Raw genomic sequence first — 19,579 nt, 5'->3', positions numbered from 1 at the left:
CGAGAAAGAAATGGAAAGAGAAGCATAGAAGGAGAAAACAAGGGATCATTGTTGCGGAAGTAACGGTGGACAGAAGGGGTTTGCCCGTGGTAGCAATACCGAGTGAAGGGGCGTACATTCTTTGATGTCGAAGACTCGACGTTTACCAACGTCACTAGGATTCCAACGCGGACATGGTTCGTATTCAGCCCGTAAAATATATCATGAACCGTGGAGAAAGAAATGAGAAGTGGCGAGAGGGCAGGTTGGAAGGATGAATGTGATCGTGGGGGAGGGAGAACCGGGGAAAAGCGCGTAAAAATATCCGCTTCAACGAGCTTGGGATATAGTTCCCGGCTTCCGATAAAAATCGCGGTTTCGTTAACCGTCGTGGATCTAGCCAGACTGAGAATTATTTTTCCAGGTAAAACGTTCCGTGACATTGTCTCGCGCGACACTGACGTATCATCAGTGTCCAACTGGGGGTGCAAGTTGTAGAAGAATTCCAAAAATTTTTAGAACGTTTTGGTTTTATAAGGTAGTTTTGGTGTTATGGGTAGTAGAGGAACGTATTCAAAAAGAGCTCTTCTATTTTTATGTCACATTTTAAAATATAATAGAATTAAAAATTTTATTTAATATAATTTACGTATTTCTACATTTAGTCTTGGAATGCGTTTATTCGTCACCCGGTATCTAGTATTAGGTATTCAGACTTCGGTATTATGCAGTTTAGTTTTGTGTACAGTTTATTCAAAAAATTAGTCCTCTTTGGGTTCCTCATTTACCTTAAAATAAACAAGAAATGTGGGATAAATATAATATTTATGCAGAAACAATTTTGTTTGAAATTATCAGAGTAGATTCATTTACAGGAAATTTCCATAATTTGTAGAAAATTTGATAAAAAATTCCAAATGTCTAAAATTACTGAAACATTACCATACACGAAAATTTAATATTAATTTTCCTGTATTGATATAATAATTTATTCTTCGTTATTTTCATCGCGAATATGCATATACTAATATTCACCGTAATTTGCGAATAGATAATTCTTCAAGATATAATTGTCGCCCCCCTCTGCTTTATTTCACTAAATACTCCTAAGGTCTCTATGTCAGAGCGTACTCACTCGTGTAGTTCGTAAATATCATTCACCCGTTATATCTGCAAAGTACACATTTGTCTCGAATGTTACATTTAGACGTAACGTTAAGTGTAATTACTCGCGGAGGTATTTACCCGATAATATTTACTGTCTTAATGCTATCTAAATAGGGCGCATCCGTGGATATAAACGCTCATTTGTTCAATTTACATCGTCCGCCGTAAAGTTATGATATTCATTTCACGCTCTTACCGTCGGCTTTGAGGTAAGAAAAGCCGGGGGGACTGTGAACACGCTAATTGCGATTTGCCGAAGGCTGTTTGAAACGGTTTACTGTTCCAATTATTGTGCAGCGAAAGCTCGCTTAGTTTCGAGGGTAACAGCTCAGCGCCGCGAGTGAGACGAATAGATTTCTGCCTCTGTGTACTTACCGATTACGGCGCGAGTAGATCGATTTTAAGAACCCGCCTTAAATCGTAATTACGACTCGAGCGAATTACAACGTCGAATTGTTACATCGCGACATTTTAATTGCGTATATTTTTGCTCGCGTATCGATGCTACGGTATTGCGCAGCTGTGATATCCACTGGATATAAATATTTCAGTAATAACCGTGGAGTAATGATTATTCAGATGCGGTTCAATTATACGCGTTTAATGCAGTCCAGTGCGTTAATATCGTAAAGCATTTAGCACACAATATCGAGGATTTTCGATTCACGAAACCAAAGGAAAAGGTTATATCTGTTAAACGGTTGGTAATTATTGAATTCTTAACGTGGTCGATTATCCGCGCGTAGTTATACCGCTGCACAGTGAGCCAGGAGCCCGCTAGGACTGGGCATAATTCAAAAAGTGCGTGGATTTTCGTTAATGTTGAGTACATTTTGTTTTTTTGACCTCTAATTCCAAATTTAGCTCTAAAAGAATAAGAATTCATCAAGTTGAATAAAAATTGTAAAGTGGGTACGTCTCCTGGCCCACTATGCAGTGCAAACACTATAGATATCAGGAGACGTAACGGTCCGGTTGATGTCTCCAGTCTCGCGACACATCCACCGTGCTCCTAAATATCGAAATAGCTACTTTAGGCCAAACAAGAGGGGGTTTTAACTTTAGCAGTCTCGTATTCGAGGTAACGGGGCAAACAGCGAAGCGTGTGCAAGTTGATAGGTGCACGTTGACCTACATCACGGTAATTCGAAGTGGCTCGGAAGTACTTGCTCGACGGGAAGAATGGAGGACGGGTAACAATCAGCGACTAATACGTGCCGAAAACTATAATCCTTGAACTTTAACAAGTTTCACGATTTCTATTCAAACGCGATTCTAAAGCGTCTTCCGCGTCCCGCGATGTTGGGAACCCATCTTTCTTACGTCTTCTGTTTCCGGTGTGCACAAAACGAGTAATTTCTTCTTCAAAAATAAATTCGTTTTTTCAACTTTCTTGGAAACTCTTCGGTCAAGTTTAATATGTGTAGAAAGAGTTCGTCGAATTCGAAGTGAAAGGGATAACCGATTTTTTAAATAGAAAAGCCCACCAGATGGCAGGGCGCGCGGACTTGTCTTTGTTCGTTCTCTATTTAACAGAAGACGTCTATAAAAATTGTGGATTAAATTTAAAATATCGGTGATATATAGTTCTAAAAGGCATCGGTGGTCGATCAACACGAAATTTGAGGATAGTGTTGGGGAGGGAGATTACGTCCAAAATGTAAAATTTTGACTCTAAATGTTTATTAGTTTTCAAGGTATTAATAAAATCCTCTTTTATATCGAATTTTTGGTGGTGCCCGCTTAACTGTCGCGTGCTTATTCGTTCCAGTTCCAGTGAAGCGAGCGTAATCGAAAAGAAAGCCGAAGAATCGTCGAAACATTCGTCTGCTCGAATAACTGTCGCGTCGCGGACCCATCTGTGCGACAAATAAACGGGCACCGCTGTAATACCGAAATAACGACAGTATTGGCCTAGAGGAGATAAAAGGATGGCGGAGATAGAGATAAGACTGGGATGACCAGTCCCTGAAATGGCGAAGGATACTCGTTGACGGGGTCCGTAGAGTGTTAACACTCGGCACATGCGGCAGGATTTTCCACTTAGTCTGCCTTGCTAATTCGCTGGCTCGAACAAAAATGGGAGAATACGTTAGCGGGGGCAATTAGAGTGAGAGGACATTGGGCGGCACGGAAAAGAGAGGAAAAAAGAGGGAGAAGGGGAAACGAGGAAGACATAAAGAACAGGAAAAGAAAGGAAGAGCTAAATCGTGAAATTCCAGCGCGCCCCTGGTCAGTCTTCCGTAAACTACAACGCTCGCCAGAGATCAAAGGTCGCCGGAATCTGGCGCGAAAGTGGGTCAACGGCGAAATCAAATATCATCGTATGATATATTAATGGTAGACTAGGCACCCCGTTTGCGCTACAAAGACAATCCCTTTTGCACGGTGAACGTTGATTTAATTAAGAATACCGGGTTTAATTAATTTCGATACCGTCGGATACCCCGGTTTAGCGTCGTCCGCGCTCGGATACTTGCCTGCCGATGCATCCGCGACCGCAGCCGACTCGACGGTGAAAAGTAATTAGCAGTAAATTTTCGTCGCTGAACACGATCCGGCCGTATTATATAAACGGGACGAGCCGCGCGACACGGGAACAGTTTTACATTTTGCGGCCTGGATATGCTATGCACGACGCGTCATCGCGGCAAGAGATGCACGGGGAAAAACAAATGTTCCTGACAGGAGATATATGATCGGGGAAAGGTTCATCGAACCGACTGACCCACCCTAAGAGAGCAATTTCAAGAACGCATAGAACGGCCGGTCGTAGCGGACACGTTTATATAACGTGACGCGTTTAATTGTTAATCAATACTAGCTGGTCAGAGCCGGTGTAGTATTCAATATTGCTGTAGCGTCGCGCTTCAATTAGTTTCGCGGCGCATGCATCGTAACGTTTAAATGGGTAGAACGGACCTAACGGTGGCTAGACGGCCGACGGGGGGAAAAAAACGAAAATGGCCGCGCTCGCTTCACGGCGAGACTTCATTTAACTTTACGACTGGCACGGACATTTTTCATTTCCTCCCCCGGCTTCGAACCGCGATCCGTGATATAAAAACTTTTTTATTTTCCAAAAATCACCGACCGTTCCTACCTCGACGTCGCCACGTGTTCGCATCGACACCGTTATCGTATAAAATTTACTAGGCCGTGTATACCGTGGCGTCGTTTCGGTAAGAAACGCGCGTTCGCGTTCGAGGATCGTACGCGGAGATAAATCTCGGGCTCCATCGATTTTGTTCAACCTGTCGCGCGTGCGGTGATCGGTGGACGTGGCGATAAAAAATCGAGCACGGTGAAATTCTTGCACGAAGAACGTTGAAACATATTTTTTGTATATATGCGTCACGCGTATGGAAACACGCGAGGACGCGCAAGGACGCGGCGTAGCGCGTGCACGTTCCACCTGCGGGCTTTTAAATTCTGCGCGATTCGAATTCATTTCGAGCGCGGCCAAGCCGTTATCTGCGTGTGGAGGTTGCGGTTCTCGATCCTGGCGTGGTAATAACTCTGGGACAGCGGCTCGGGACGGGTGGGGGATGCGAGAGCGACAGCGAGTCGCGAGGAAAAAAGGGGGACTCAGCGATGGCGTTGGAGTGGGGAGGACTGGAACGGGGATTCTGGTGGGGGAGCGTACACTACTCCCGCAGGGATAGCTTGCGGAAGGTACAAAGGTACAAAGCCCCAGTAATATATTTTGGATTACCTTGGCTGGTCTATCCCCTCGTTCTCGTTCGTTCCTTGTTAGAAGTATTCAACCGTACCTCTAACGAGACTACGGTACAAACAAACAGCGTATATATACTCGTGGATAAAACAGAGGAGAAAAGGCGGACAATGTCTTAGGAAATACGGCTTGCTTCCTCCGCGATTGTGGTATTAGTATTCAAGACGTATATATCTCAAAGGAACGCAATTTTTGCGGTAGGTTTACAGTGTTACTCGCGACATGTTTGTGCTTTGGATTATCTTCGTCGGACACTCCGTTATTATGGATCTCTGCTTGTCTCTCAATGTGACATTTTCATATATAGTCCAAAATGATTTATCGAGATAGAAATTATTGCATCGTTGGAATAATTTAACGAATCATATTCTTTGATAATGCATATATGTAAGTCTGTCAGAGACAGATTTATTTTTACTTTTATCATGAACTTAACCCTCTTATAGTACACTACTCTGACAACATTCTCGGCACACTGAACGCAATAAATGGAGCAGTTTTATAACACGATTTTCATATACATAACAATTTAATAAAGGAGCATGCTAAAGGTCAGTTTTGGCATCGCCGGGAAATGAAAAATTCCTTCGAAACCTTTAAGAGCATCCTCCAAGGAACAAAAAATTCCTATATCACTTTGTCGAGAAATGATGGGAAAGTTGCCAAAAATGAGTGGAAATATGTGAAAATGAAATTGATCAAATATCGGGTGTTCCAGTAAGGATACAATCGGTGGGGGGTCATTCTACATGAAAAAACAAATCGAAAATGAAGAATAAAATTTTTTCATTCGAAGCATCGTTGACGAGGAAATCGACTTTGAACATCTACTGAGTACGCTGCTATACCGATGGGCCTTTCGCCATAGACTAAGTTAAGTGCACGCGTTCGCGGTGAATATTCAAAATCGATTTTTTCGATAACGAAGCTTGGAATGAAAAAATGTTATTCTTTATATTCGATTTGTTTTTTTACGTAGAATAATCCCCTCCGCGCTTATACCACCGATACTTGTGTCGATAGTTTATCCATGTAAACCATAGCTAGGTGCACGCGATTTTGTGGAAAACGAAGCTTTGAATCAAAAAATTTGATTCCTTTCTTTATTCTTAATTTTTTACCACGGATATTTTTATTATTTTGTTATTATACTATTTCACTGTTAAATCAATTCCAGATTCGTTTAGTACGGTTTCGATTTAATTCGACTGCTTTTAACCGTATTACAGGAGCGTACTTGTATATAGGTAACGAAGTTTTATAAATCGTTTCATAGGGATTTGCATAGCAATTGATTGTAAAGTTAAGAAGCTAATCGAGTTGAAACGAGTTCGAGATCAAACGTTCCGTGATCATTTAAAAGTCTGAACGGTGTTACATGGGAAGGGGGTAAAAGTTTATTCGCAAGAACGCGAAGGAGTCAACAGGTGTAAATGCGAAAAGAAATGGTCGTGCCTCCTCGAGCGTACATATGTAACTGTAAGGGATAACAATACTTTTATATATAGTAGTTATATGCATAGGAAAAGTTGTTCAAAATGTTAATTTCTATGACATATTCAAAAATCATCGAAATTAATGAGTCTTTTTTCCTTTTTTAAATAATTACCGAAGTATCTAGTAGGTTTGCATGTTTTGACGCTTAGGGATTCCCAAATGAATTTCATTAGTTGAATCTCCACAGGATTATGTACAAATTATCTACATATTTCATTATTGATGTTGTCTGTCTGTCAAAAGGTCTATCGACCACCTGATATCACTTAGGGGATAGATATTCCTACGTTGTTAATGTTGTGTTCAGGTATCCTCTCTGTAGTGGTGCTGGAAGGGATGAAAGGAAAAAGAAGGGAACCGTTTTGTTACCAAATCTTTTAACAGCATGACTCCAAACTGACTACTATCTCTCTTAAGTCAATCCACCCAAAATCCGATCCTACATGCATCATTTTGGGTGGATTGACTTAAAATAGTATTGCTGGCTTCTTAATAGAATAAAATAAGCTTCTAAATAGAATGACGACGAGTGGCTATGAAACAAGAGAGATTTACTATGGGCACGCTCTTCGGATCTTGACTCTTATAAACTGACTTAGACTTTGATACACTGTTTTTGACTGAGAACTCTTAGAGTTTGGACATTCTTCGACTAACTGATGGATTGTCTTATTGTTAGACTGAATTGTTAGACTGACTTGGACTTCTTACCCACTCTGACTCGCCTGCGCCCTCGCACCCTTATTTAAACCATTCATTCTGTCCTTTCTTCACACTCAGGCTTTCCTTCCCAATCACGCCTCTTTTCCCGCAACCTCAGTGAACCAGGTACTGCAAACACACACCGCCCTCATAAACTAACTCCATTTGCCTATCGCACTCGGCTGTCATACACATCCACTCGATTTTCTTGCGCGCGGTCACCTTTGCTCTAAGTTCAAACACTCCCGACACTCTTTGAAGGCCATACTCATTCCAGTCCTACATATATCTGGTTTTTGGCTATGGGATGAGAACTGGGCAGGATGTTGATGATTTTCGGATAGGGGAAGTTAGGTTTGACATTAGGATTCTTAGTGGCTATCACACGCATCTGGTCGTTAGAGGCAGTTCTGTGAAAATACAGCTAAAACCCATACACCGTTGCTGTTAGTTCCCCAACTATCGTTGCAGGTTCTATGGAATCGCTGGTGCATCAGCTCGATACTGTAAAACATCCCCCTCGCGGTCCTGCACCACCCTCCACCATTTTTTGTATTTTCCAGCGTCCGAATTACCACTGCACTTGCTCCACATGTCGATGCTCATACGCATTCGACCGTTCCACCCCGACCTACCCCGCCTGTCTGCTACCAATGTCTCTTTCATCCCTTCAGCCCTCGATTTCCCCTTTCTGTGCCACTTAAAGGCTGCCCCGTGTAATTGTACATTTGTCCAGGATCGGACCACGCGTGCCGCATAATTTCGCGAGCTTTTCGCTGCCTGGGCTCGCGGTAAATGCAAATTTCGCGAATCCCGCCGACCATGCGGCAGATGGAGCGCATTATAATGTATACCAAGAATTATGCATGCCTTTTGTATTATCTCGAATGAACGCTGCACGTACTTCTTTTGTGTCTTCTACGAGCATGATCTCCGCTGAGTTTCTTGAAACGGACGCAGAGTATACGTTTATTTCGGTTAATATTTCATGCTAACGAAAAGCCAGTGTTCTTAAGAAGCTAGTACAGCTGTGGTCTGACCAGACCCTTCAAATATCGTGTCAGTATCAATTCTCTTATATGGTATAGCCTGGTATTCGTCTTCTCTTGCAGATAATGTACCCCCTGGATATAAAAAACATATCTAATTAACACGTTAAGTGCCACACCGGTCCCCAGGGGCGGGCGCTAGGTTTTCTGTTCGGTCCCGGCCGGTTCTCAGGAACTGGCTCAGACTAGGACCAAGAGGTGCCAATTTTCGATGTTAAATTCTTCGTCATCTTTGGATCTAACGTTTGGGAATTGCTATTATAACAATTGGTACAGTATCTCTGAGTTTTATGAACACTTCGCCTGTCGACGGTGGCCCACTTGACGGCCGAGTCTGCGCCTGACCGGAACGGCAAGCAAAACGTGCTTGGCATTTAACGTGTTAATATATATATGCAACTAAAAATAAATACAAATTCGTATATATACTTTCATGAATAGCCTATATAATTGCTTCGAGTCTCCAGTATTCTTTCGTCCGTTTGTTTACACTAAATCGCGTACCGTCAGAAGATCTATCACGTTTCTTGTAGCGTTTGTATCATATTTCTATCAGGCACAAATACCCGATTCAAACGTACCAAACATCCGCGATACGAATTCAAGAATTATCCGTCGGAAAATACAAATATTTGAGCACGTCTAACATCCACAGTGGTCCTTTCCCCTCACCCCTCTATTTCTTCCAATTTCCTTGAAAATAGATCTAAACGTATCCCGCGATCAAATATAAAGGATGTTCCCCTTCTCATCGTTTGTCCCCATTTCTAAACGTACATGTACACACACGTACGCGTGTTTACATTTTCCCCGCTACGAACAGCGCGTCTACGACTCTCAGACTCTCTCGTGCTCTCCGCGGATAAGTCAGTTGGAGACATTCCGTTCCCTGTTCGTATGCACGAATCTCACGAGAGACAACGCGACGGGCATGCGTAGTTCGTGCAACGCGAATTCGTTGGAAGGTAAAATCGGCCTCGACGACTGCCGGAACACGGAGAAACGGTCAGGTTTGCCCCCCTTCTGAAATTTTCCAAGAACTCTGAAATAATTCATGCGCGAGGAGCCACTCTATATCGCCGTGGAGACAAAGGATCCCATCCCACGGTTATGATCAGCGACGCAAGAGAAAGAGGGAATAAGAGGAGATAGAGAGAAAAAGTTGGGTCTTGCCACAGTTAAATGTGCTTCGAACGTGCTGTCGTGCGCGCACGAGCCAAGGCTCGTATTTCCGCTCGTTCTGCCGCCTCATTATACCCGGCCATCTTTGTTCTTGCTTCCCGAGCAGCAAGAAGCCGTGCTGCTTCGCTTTTCGTACGCCGCCCCCGCTAATATTTTCATCAACCACCCACCCATCCACCTTTATCCTCACCCCATAGTCGGAGCTTTCCCGCCGGCGTAAAATATTCTCTGGTCGTGGCCGCTGGCTCGGCCAGCCGGAACGAGAGAGAATCGCCGAAAAATTTATTCCCCGCGAAGTCTTCCTTTTCTCTATCTATTCGAGCGGCGGGGCGGTTGGGATGGGTTGTCGGGATGGAGTATGATAGGTACGTAGGGGGTGGGGGTGGGAGCGAGGTGGGGGCGCGGTAGGATAGGGCAGCGCGGCGGAAAGGCATCCTCGTCGAAAATTTCCAGACGAAAACTTTCCGCGGCGATTGTACGGTGCAGACTCTCAGTCCGGTATGGAAGAAAGGCGGATGAGAAAGATGAGGCACGAGATGAAAGGACGAGGAGGATGCGGAGGGACGGTTGAAGCTCGACCGGCGGCTGGTGGGTTAGAAGGAGGAGGCGGCACGGCAGCGGAGACAGTGGCAGCATGGTGGGAGTAGGCGAAGGAGGAACGCGAGAGAGTAGAAGGTTGTTGGTGCGCGCGAGTCAAAGAGGCGCACATAAAACGAGCAGCGTCTACGGGCAGTAGAGGCAGCCGAGGGAATTGCCTCGTCCGGAGACCGCTCGGCCCCGAGATTACCGCTAAATTTTTCGTCGTTTGTCAGGCGGCCCTTGCTCCGCGCCATTGCCGGCTGGTAATTTCAAGCATCCTATGAACGTTACGGGCCTTTATATGCCGATACTTCAACGTCGGCCCGACGCCACCCGTGTATTAGCCCTTCTCCCCGGACATTCAGACCACGGACCCGCTGGAGAAAAGAAGTAGATGAGGATGAGGTCTCATTGCCCAGGTGGTTCCGCGCTCTCGTTTACATTGACGCGCTCTGGCTCGATTTTCGCCCCACGACTTTCGTCCCCGACTTCCGTATCTTTCTTTTGACTAGATTACGCGAATTGCGTCCTCAAAGGCGAAGACACCGTTGCGACGGATTCGTTTGCACGCCGTCGCCGTTTTGATTCGCATGAGAGAGAATGGAATTCGTACCGCTCACTCGGTCGGTAACTGACGCTCCCTCGAGATTTGAATTTCGCGCCGTTTTCAGTACTTCTCGATTCCAACGCTTTCTTCGGGGAATTTTATGGGGCATGACAAACGTAAAGAAATTCATTTATCAATTCAATATAGGTTAACCAAATATGTTGACAAACCTAACGTGACTTTATACAACTCATCTCATATCATCTATTCCAATGAAACATTTATTCGCGATGTTTTGGCAAAATCGAATTATCTAAAAGTAACCTAAGCTTACCGACACTTTGAGCTAGGGAATTTCTAGCTACTTCCCGGAGAGCCAAACCCCATGTCATACATTTTCATGTTACTACAATATTGGCATGCCACGGACTCGCCTACCCTCTTCATTGGATAATTCCGCGGGCTCGTTTCATTCGCGGGCAGCGTAATACTTAACCTCGAAATCGATAACTTCAACATATCCGCGAAATTCACTACGGTTCTTTTTTCCCCTAGCACCTGTCTCCCGTTCGATTCGCCCCCGATATCGATTCGACTAAAAATACCGATGGTCCCATGTAAATGGAAGCGACGTACGTAAACGTGGCCGAGTGTAACTGGGCTTCGCGTCTCGCATTTTATTACGAGTCGAAATCGCACGCGAATCCGCGAACCGGCTTCGTACCGCGCACGGTAACATATGCACAAGCGCGTCCTTAGAATACGGGCCAAGCTCCGTTGAATTATTCATGCCCGGCGCGTACGTACACAGGCCGATTCGAACTGCCACTTCTTTTTCCATTTTTTCCTCTCTCCTATTTTTTCCCACTTTTTCCCCCTTTTTCCCTTATTTTTCTTTCCATTCCGACGAAATCCCGTCGCTGTGTCCGCCGGCTCGTAAATTGGGATTTCGAATTGAAATCCTTAGTCAACTGCGTTGCTCGTGCGGGGATCAAATGGAATAAGCGCGTGATTTGTTAAGACGAACGGTGGATTACGGTTTTGTGTATCTTCGAAAGTCGCCGACGGCTACACAACGGGGCAGAATTTCGAGAAGAAAAGTACGGAGGAAGGTCACGGAGAATGCGCGGAGGATTAAATTCCCGTTGCTGCACGTTGCGAGCCACGTGACTATCGCATTTCTCGGAGCGGGAGCAATGGCGTCCGCCGAGAACGAAATTTCAGGAAACGCTGGCTCGTAGCTTCGAACCGTATATTCGGGATCATATTCGTCGCTGGAACCGCTCGGGATATTCCATCGGTTCGATCTCCGCGTAGAAAATGTTAAAACACGACGAGCCAGTGTAGCTTCCCTCACTTTTCACCAGCCAGCCCCTTCCATCTACGCTCCGCCGATGCACGGCCGCGAGCGACTCTTGCATTTCTATGAAATCCAATTCTTAGTCGAACCGTGAGGGGTTTGAAAAGAGTCGCGCAGCTCGAATCGCTTATGCACCAGGGAGAACCCGGTGAAAAAGGGACGGAAGAAGAAGAGAAGTGAAACAGGACGCGACGTAGTAGACGAGCAAGATCACCGGAACTTACGAAAGTCACTTCGACGCGAGTTCCATCCAGAGCAGCTCCCCGTTACACCTCCCATGCTTCTCTTAGACTATTTCCTCCTCCTTTCACTTGCGCTCTTGTCCCCAGCCTCAACCCCCACCCGATACCGTTTCGTGCACCCCCCACCTCAGCCACTTCCGTCCGTCGTAACGCGGTGAATTTTCTCCGTTCGCCGGAGATATATACCTTAGCAGTAGTTCAGTGGCTGCGTTCGGAATTTAGATTGCGTCGTTAGGGAGACACGGAAGCCCTGCGTCGCGGATTCTGACTTTGATTGGGAAGCGAACGAACGAACGATTTACATATTGTTTTCCTCCGGCGTCGTTGCCCCATTATCGTTACGCGAATGAAGTTCAAGCCGGGTCCCTGTCCCGCGGTTCGCAATTCAACTCCGCCATTCCCGCTCTCGCATTCTGCCTTCCCCCACCACCGTCGCCGGTTTTGCCCTTCCCCTGTCCCGTTCTCGCTGTCGGCCACGGTTCCACTGCTTCCCCCACGCTTCGCCTGTTCGTTGTATACACGGCTGTGCACAGAGATTCCGGGCTGCCGCGGCCTCAGCGAGACTTTTAACCGAGAATGGAATTCACGATGGAACGTGAATGAAACGCAACTCGACTATACGTACACCCTATTTCCCGGCTATTCGCAATCGTTCGCCGAAATTCCTGGTTGTTTTCAGCGAGACGAAATTCCGGCGTGGCAGACGCAGCGCCGTTTTCCGGCTCCTGGCTCACCCGGGAACCACAAATCCGAATTTATTTCGCGTTTTTTCTCTCCCTTTCTTTTCGCCTTCCTTTTCTCCGTCCCTTTTTTGCCGTTCGGTTTAACTCGCGCGACTATTTGTTCCCTAAACGCGACACTGTGATGATTAATGCGTCTCTAAGAATTAAAGCAAATGAGGTAAAACCCTCTCGTGTATGTGTTACGCATTCGTATCTAATTCTTCTTTGGAGTTGAAACATGCATTGTCTTCAATGTACAATCGAGGGTTGTTAGGGAATTTAAATAGGGTGACAGGGAGAGAGGGTAGGATCAAAGTGTACGATTTTCATATTTAGTAATTTCCAAGGTATTAATGAACAAATCTTGGTACATACTGTACGTCCAATTCTGTCTGTAATGTGCGTCTGTGAGATCTCACAATGGCGTATACAGCATGTTCCAGCATCTGTGGTATAACTATGGGTAACGGGTGATTTTATATAAAAAAACAAATCGAAAATGAAGAATAAAATTTTTTCATTCGAAGCTTCCTTGTCGAGAAAATTGACTTTGAATATTTACCGCGAACGCGTGCACTTAACTTAGTCTATGGCGGAGGGCCCCATCGGTGTAGCAGCGTACTCAGTGAATATTCAAAGTCGATTTCCTCGACAACGAAGATTCGAATGAAAAAATTTTATTCTCCATTTTCGATTTGTTTTTTTCATGTAGAATCATCCCCCACCGATTTTATCCTCACTGAAGCACCCCATATTTGATCATTTTCATTTTCACATATTTCCACTCATTTTTGGCAATTGCATTATAAACGCATCTACACACAAAATGCAATCTATTGTATCGTACTAGTAATTAATAAATACTTGCAGTTGGAATTTTTTATTTTTAGTCCACCCTACTTTACCTCACCCTAAATTTCGTATTTATTAACTATTGATCCCTCTGGCAAATAAAGTAGATGTTGATATTTTGACCATAAAAGGAAATATATCCTTAGAACAGGGCGACTAACTCCGCTTCTCAATTCTTTTTTTAAATTTTCGCGCCAAATTATATTATTGGTGCTCAAATTATGTATTTTACCTGCGGAGTTTATCGATTTGTCAGATTGGAGGTTCGTATGTGTATTTTATTCCTCACGAGTGGAGCTTCAGAATGTAACCGATTCGATTCGCATCCCTTCCATAAGTCATCTTCTGAGTAACTCACAGTACTTAATTAGCACTATTGGAAGCGGGAGATGTTCAAGTATAGAGTGTAGCGTTAAACGAGAAATGATAAGGGGAATTAGACCTTCGTTAACTAATTGCTAGGTATGGAGGGTGCGGTTAGGGTTCCAACCCTTGGTTCCAGAGTTTAACCGTAAGCCTCACGTCTGCCGTTCAGGAAGGATTGTGAGGAAAATTAGGACAGTTAAGACAGATTCGTGCATCGGAATGAATGGATCGATGGATCTTACGTTGTATAAATCTCTACCTGGATTTTGAAATATTTATTGGATTTCCCAAAATTCACGCGAGAAATAATTTTTAATTAAAAACTGGCTTTTAATTCACAATTCTAAATATTGCTCAACAATGAAGATGCATTGTTCTTACGTGTAGCGCTCCATTTTTAATAACTCCGAACTGTCAGCTGTCACTCTGCTTTTTCTTTTCATTCATTCAGAAATGGAGTAAAATTCAAATCTTGCGTGAATTTTTGCACACGCGATGATATCAGGGCCGACTTCACAGTACGCAGACCCGGTGCATGGGTCCTGACAGGGTTTTGGAATTCTGTAACAGAATTAACACTAGAACTACCAACCCAGTCAAAATGATGGTCCCAGAATTTTCCTTTTTGCAATCACCGAACACATGCACCTGCTTTGAGAATAAAATTGGTATCAACTCATATTAAGAAAGAACTGTAATCAATATATTCCCTCATATTCATGGTATCGCTCAAAATTACTATAATCTGTGCACGTTATAGTTAGGTGCCCATTAAAGATCGGTAGTTCTAGTGTTAAAGCGGTATTTCAGTCTAGAACTTTCAAAAAATCAATTTTTGTTTGATTATAATTGCTGCCATTGTAACATATCGGTGAAAAATTAAAAAGGGTTATTACATAGATAAATTTACGGATAAAACGGAATTTTCGATTTCGAACTTGAGAGCACTTATGAACACACGCGATCCTGTACGACGTACACTCCATACCAGGTAGAATCCTATCTTCCTCTGCGTCAGATGGCGCTAAATAGAAGTAAGGAATGGCTATCGCGTATGTACCGGTTCGCAAGCAAAGCAGATAAACACCGCCGATAAGGGACGCCTCTCGGTTCGAGGCGTTCGTTGCCGGTGGTTGCAGTTACCCGGGCGCCTCTTATTACCAAGGGTCGGCGTCGTTAAACCGGGACTATCGCAGTAGACCATCTACACGAGGAGTAACCTTTATACGTGTTTATACGCCTCGTGACACCAAAAAGCGCCGCCAATTTTACTGCACCGCGAGAGATAACGTCGCATTCAACGCCCCGAACCATCGAAGCTAATCCGGCCACCCGGTTGATCCTGTTGATAAGGAGTTCCGGGGTTGCTTGCGCGATAATCTCTAATATAATTAATCTCTTGTACGCTGCGAACGGAAAAGGGCAGTCCAGGAGGAGGGTAGATTTAACGAAAGTGGGAAAAAATTACGGTAAATGGATCCTAGGAAGGTTATCTGATGTAATTAATCTCTCATGTGCTTTGAATGCTAGGGAGCAGCTTGAGGATGGTGGATTTAATGAAAATGGCGGGGAGATAGCGCCAAGTAAGATCCGATGGAGATACCTGGCGCCCCCTGTATCGATGGTTATACGCTTTTTAGCGAAGATTGATTAGATCCTGTCGAGGGATAGGATGTTTATTGTTTGTTAATTTACCTCCGTCAAATTTACACTGCAATGTACCGTGGATAGAATGGACAGTAACGCCTAAGACATTTTTAACAAGTAAGACACGTTATTTAAGTTACAATGTTTAAATAAGAAACTATTTAAAATGATACATCAGTCTTCATCATTCACCATTGGCGTAGACATAGTAACAAAATTAGCCACTAACCTAAAATAAAAAGAAGGTTAATATAAAACTGTTACCAAAAGTACTCGCTATGCACAGTGCACATAACCTCAAATTAGCCTGGACCGCTGCATGTACCGACTCGCGGCGCCATCTTTTGAATATCTTTATCCCCCAATCTGGGAGGCATTTCCTTGCTGCACGCATGTTTGCATTCAATTACACGTGCTGCCGGTTAAGCACGTTCCCGTAATGCGATAACTAGGAGCTCCTTCGGTATCAGGCAGCGATCTTCGAGTCTATCAAAAGAGCAACGCGGTTAACGACCCTTCTCCGACACGTAACATCGCGTGTTCAATAGAATTCGAGTATCATACACTGAGAGTAAGAGAGTAAGAGAGAGAGAGAGAGAGGAAGAGCTCGTAATCAGGACGACGACACGTCTCGATGCACCGCACCTGCGAGCCATTAAACCGTGAATTATGGGCGCGTGCACCAGTTAAGAACGGTTCCCGCGTCTCCGTAAGCAGTGCCAAGGCCGATTGGCTCGCGAGTTCTCAATCTTCCGAAGATGGAGGCCGTGTTCCAGCCGTGAGCAAAGGGATGACGAAGGGAAGCACGTCAACTACGGCTGGAGGCCCGAGATAAGCGCCCATGCAGGTACTAGGGGACGATAGAGAAAGGACGGGGGTGGCGCCGCGCCGTAATAGCGGCGAAGACGGGAAGCTTCCTGGTTGGATGACCGGTCGTGTCGGGGCTATTCAATTCCAAAGAAACCCCGGTTCTTGCTATTGAGAATTCGTACGTAGCTCGCTGAACGTCTTCCAGAACGTCTGCGACGCACAGATAAACGATTTTTCGCCGGAAAGCCGGAAATTGGACGGGGAATACGCGGTAATGCACTTGTGCACCGCGCATGGAAAACGCGCATGCATTGCGATTCGATTACAGGTCACTTGGAATAATGGTATCGAATGCCGGGATTCCAGTCGAAGCTACGCCGAGGCTCTAAAATGTTGAACTTGGATTTCTTTCCATTTCAGGCACAACTTATGCATAAAGGTATAGCAAATGCGCAGAATTTGGTATTGTGCGTTCGAGAAAAGAAGGCACAGCGTGTCTACATCCTAACGACTACTGATTCTCTCTTGATCACATAAAACGGTGACCGATGATCTTCGTCATAGTAGTCACTGCCTGTGATGATGGGAGTGTCAGTGGAGTTAACCACTTACGCTAGAAAGACGTGCAATGCACGTCGAGTTGCTTTTGTTCCAAAATCGCCGGCGACGTGTACACCACGTCGATAGGCATTTATCGCAGAAATAAAAATGACGTGGACTGTACGTCGGCTAACAACCAAATGGTTCGTTTCTCGAGCTACAGTTCCAGAGTGCACAGCATCGCATAGTGCTATCGATATCTTGGAGATATTTCAGAATCTATATAGTATCTCGTGGTGTCAATGTGACACCTTACCGCGTGTTATACTGTAGCGCATGGCACCGCAACCGTGAGTTTATTGGTAGCGCAAGTGGTTAATCAGCCGAGGATGCGAACACGTTGTGCCTTCTTCTCTCGAACGTACTGTACCGTAGAGGCACATGGTTCGTTATAGCGTTCGCGAATCGAGAAAGAGCTGCGAGTCGTATTTACAATTTCGTAGAGGTAATTGTATGGAAAATTAAAACGTCACACCCCGCAGATTTACAGACATATATTATGCTGCTGAACGTGCTGCACCCTTTGATAGGTAAAGACTGGTATAGGTTAGGTTAGGTAAAAGGCACGGTAAAAGCGACTGTACGTCGTAGGATGGTAGAATAAGTTTGTATGGAATTTTTCTCAGGATGCGCGATTGCATTGTGTGTATTACGACTCCCACAGAGGGTGAGTGGACGGGGGTGGGTGGTAAGCTGAGTAACCGAAGCGAGGCTGCTCCGGAGAGATAAGAAGCTACCTTCTGCAGGTGAACCGTCCACCGGAAGGAAACGGAGGAGGACAACGGTATACCGTGGCTTTCTATAAGGGGATCAGGTTATGACTTCCTTTTCTGAATTACGTCCGCCTTGTGGAAAAATAAATTGATAACATCGGCCGGGAGTTTATGGGCGTCGTGAAATACGGAAATTCATCTCCGTTGCGTATCCGGTGAAATTGAGTTCGTTAAGGGAACTCGAATGCGGGATAAAAGGAACGTATCATCAGGGCGTTTCTATACGCTTCGTATCAAGCCTGTATACAGGCTATAATCAAAGTAGTCAAAGTTTAGTGTCATATTCTACTTTTCCTTCGGATTTTAAAGTATCGTATAGACAGAACAATTTCCTATATTTCGGGTTAAAATATTTGTTATTTCACGAAAATTCAGAATTTTGTATAACAATTGCAAATATCCCCTTCTCCATTTTATTATTTTTATCGTTTCTTTAATTTTATTAGTTAGAAACGAATAACGATATTACGCGTGATCGAATAAATTATTTTAATGTTTAATAACTATATTTAGTAATTATTTTCATTTTAAATAATTATTTTAAAAGTAACGAATATTTCGAATATAAAAAGCAAATATTTTTAACCAAGGAAAATAATAATATATATAATATATATACACATAGGTCGATTACATTTTATATGTAGGTTCTAGAATTTTAGATTCACCAAGTAGATTGTAATAGAGGATGATAAAACATCATATGTTAATTTATTAGGTTCCTGGTGGTGAGTAACCCACCATACATTGATCCCCTCGTATAATATGTACCTACAAGAAATTATGATCGATAATTCAGGTACACGAATACGAAATTAATTAATTCAGGTGTACGAATACATTAAACATCTATTTATTTTTTAATACAAATTTTACAAAATCCCAGTGCTCAAAATGATCACTGTATTACGAATTCGCTCGTGAGGTATTCCAAATGGCAATTTAAAATAGAAAAATGAAATCGAGATCGAATATAATATTCGTTAAACCGAAAACATTTCTCCCGTAACCCCCACCCTCCGTACCGAATTCAACCGTGCTTCTGGTACACCCGGTACGTACGAACGCTCCAAAAATACGCGTTACGCAGAAAGTAACTGCTGTTCTAATTCTCTCGTGCGTACAGCGCAATATCGACATGCGATATTATTTATCTTCCAACAAACAAATGTACGTACATACGCACACGTGTAAAATTCGTATGCGCCATGACTCAAATAACATAGCGAATTGAATCAGAGAGTACGAAAAATGTGGAAACATTGGTAAATATTATTCGACGAGATTCAATTTAATTGGACGATAAGTCAAGAAAAATTAACCAACCCGTTCCATGTTTCCAAATTCACAGACCGTTACGATCCGCCATAAAGACGCGAATCCTTCAATTAGACATTTTAACTAACATCCTTCGAACCTCTACCTCCATCAGGAAAAACCCACACCTCTACCTTATCCCTATTTCCATGCATACCTTCAAGAACAAGGAACCCGAATCGAAGGGACGATGGTTTACTCGTTTATAACCAGCGTCCCACGATTCGCGGACACCTCGACCCCCCAAACTAACCCCCCGAGTCAGCCCCCATAAACGAATTAGAATTTCCCAAACCTAAACAAATTAACAATTTGTTTAAACTTCCACTTCCACCTACCAGTTCCGAACCTCATGCACATCCCTCCAACGAACACGCCGCCAATAGGAGAAAAACACACCCACCACTTAGACATCTCGACAGCCAATGACAGCAACAGACGAACATATAAAA

General features: G+C 44.0%; 1 protein-coding gene across 13 annotated transcripts in view; it reads left to right on the top strand.

The window, feature by feature from the left end:
- Positions 1-19,579, top strand: part of Dscam2 (Down syndrome cell adhesion molecule 2) — a 141,454-nt gene that overhangs the window by 40,717 nt on the left and 81,158 nt on the right. The window lies entirely within an intron of this gene.

Source organism: Eufriesea mexicana, unplaced genomic scaffold (genome assembly GCF_001483705.2).
Source record: "Eufriesea mexicana isolate 0111107269 unplaced genomic scaffold, ASM148370v2 scaffold2021, whole genome shotgun sequence".
Lineage (NCBI taxonomy): Eukaryota > Metazoa > Arthropoda > Insecta > Hymenoptera > Apidae > Eufriesea > Eufriesea mexicana.
The sequence above is the reverse complement of the archived record's forward strand: the minus strand, read 5'-3'. Positions and strand labels throughout refer to the sequence as shown.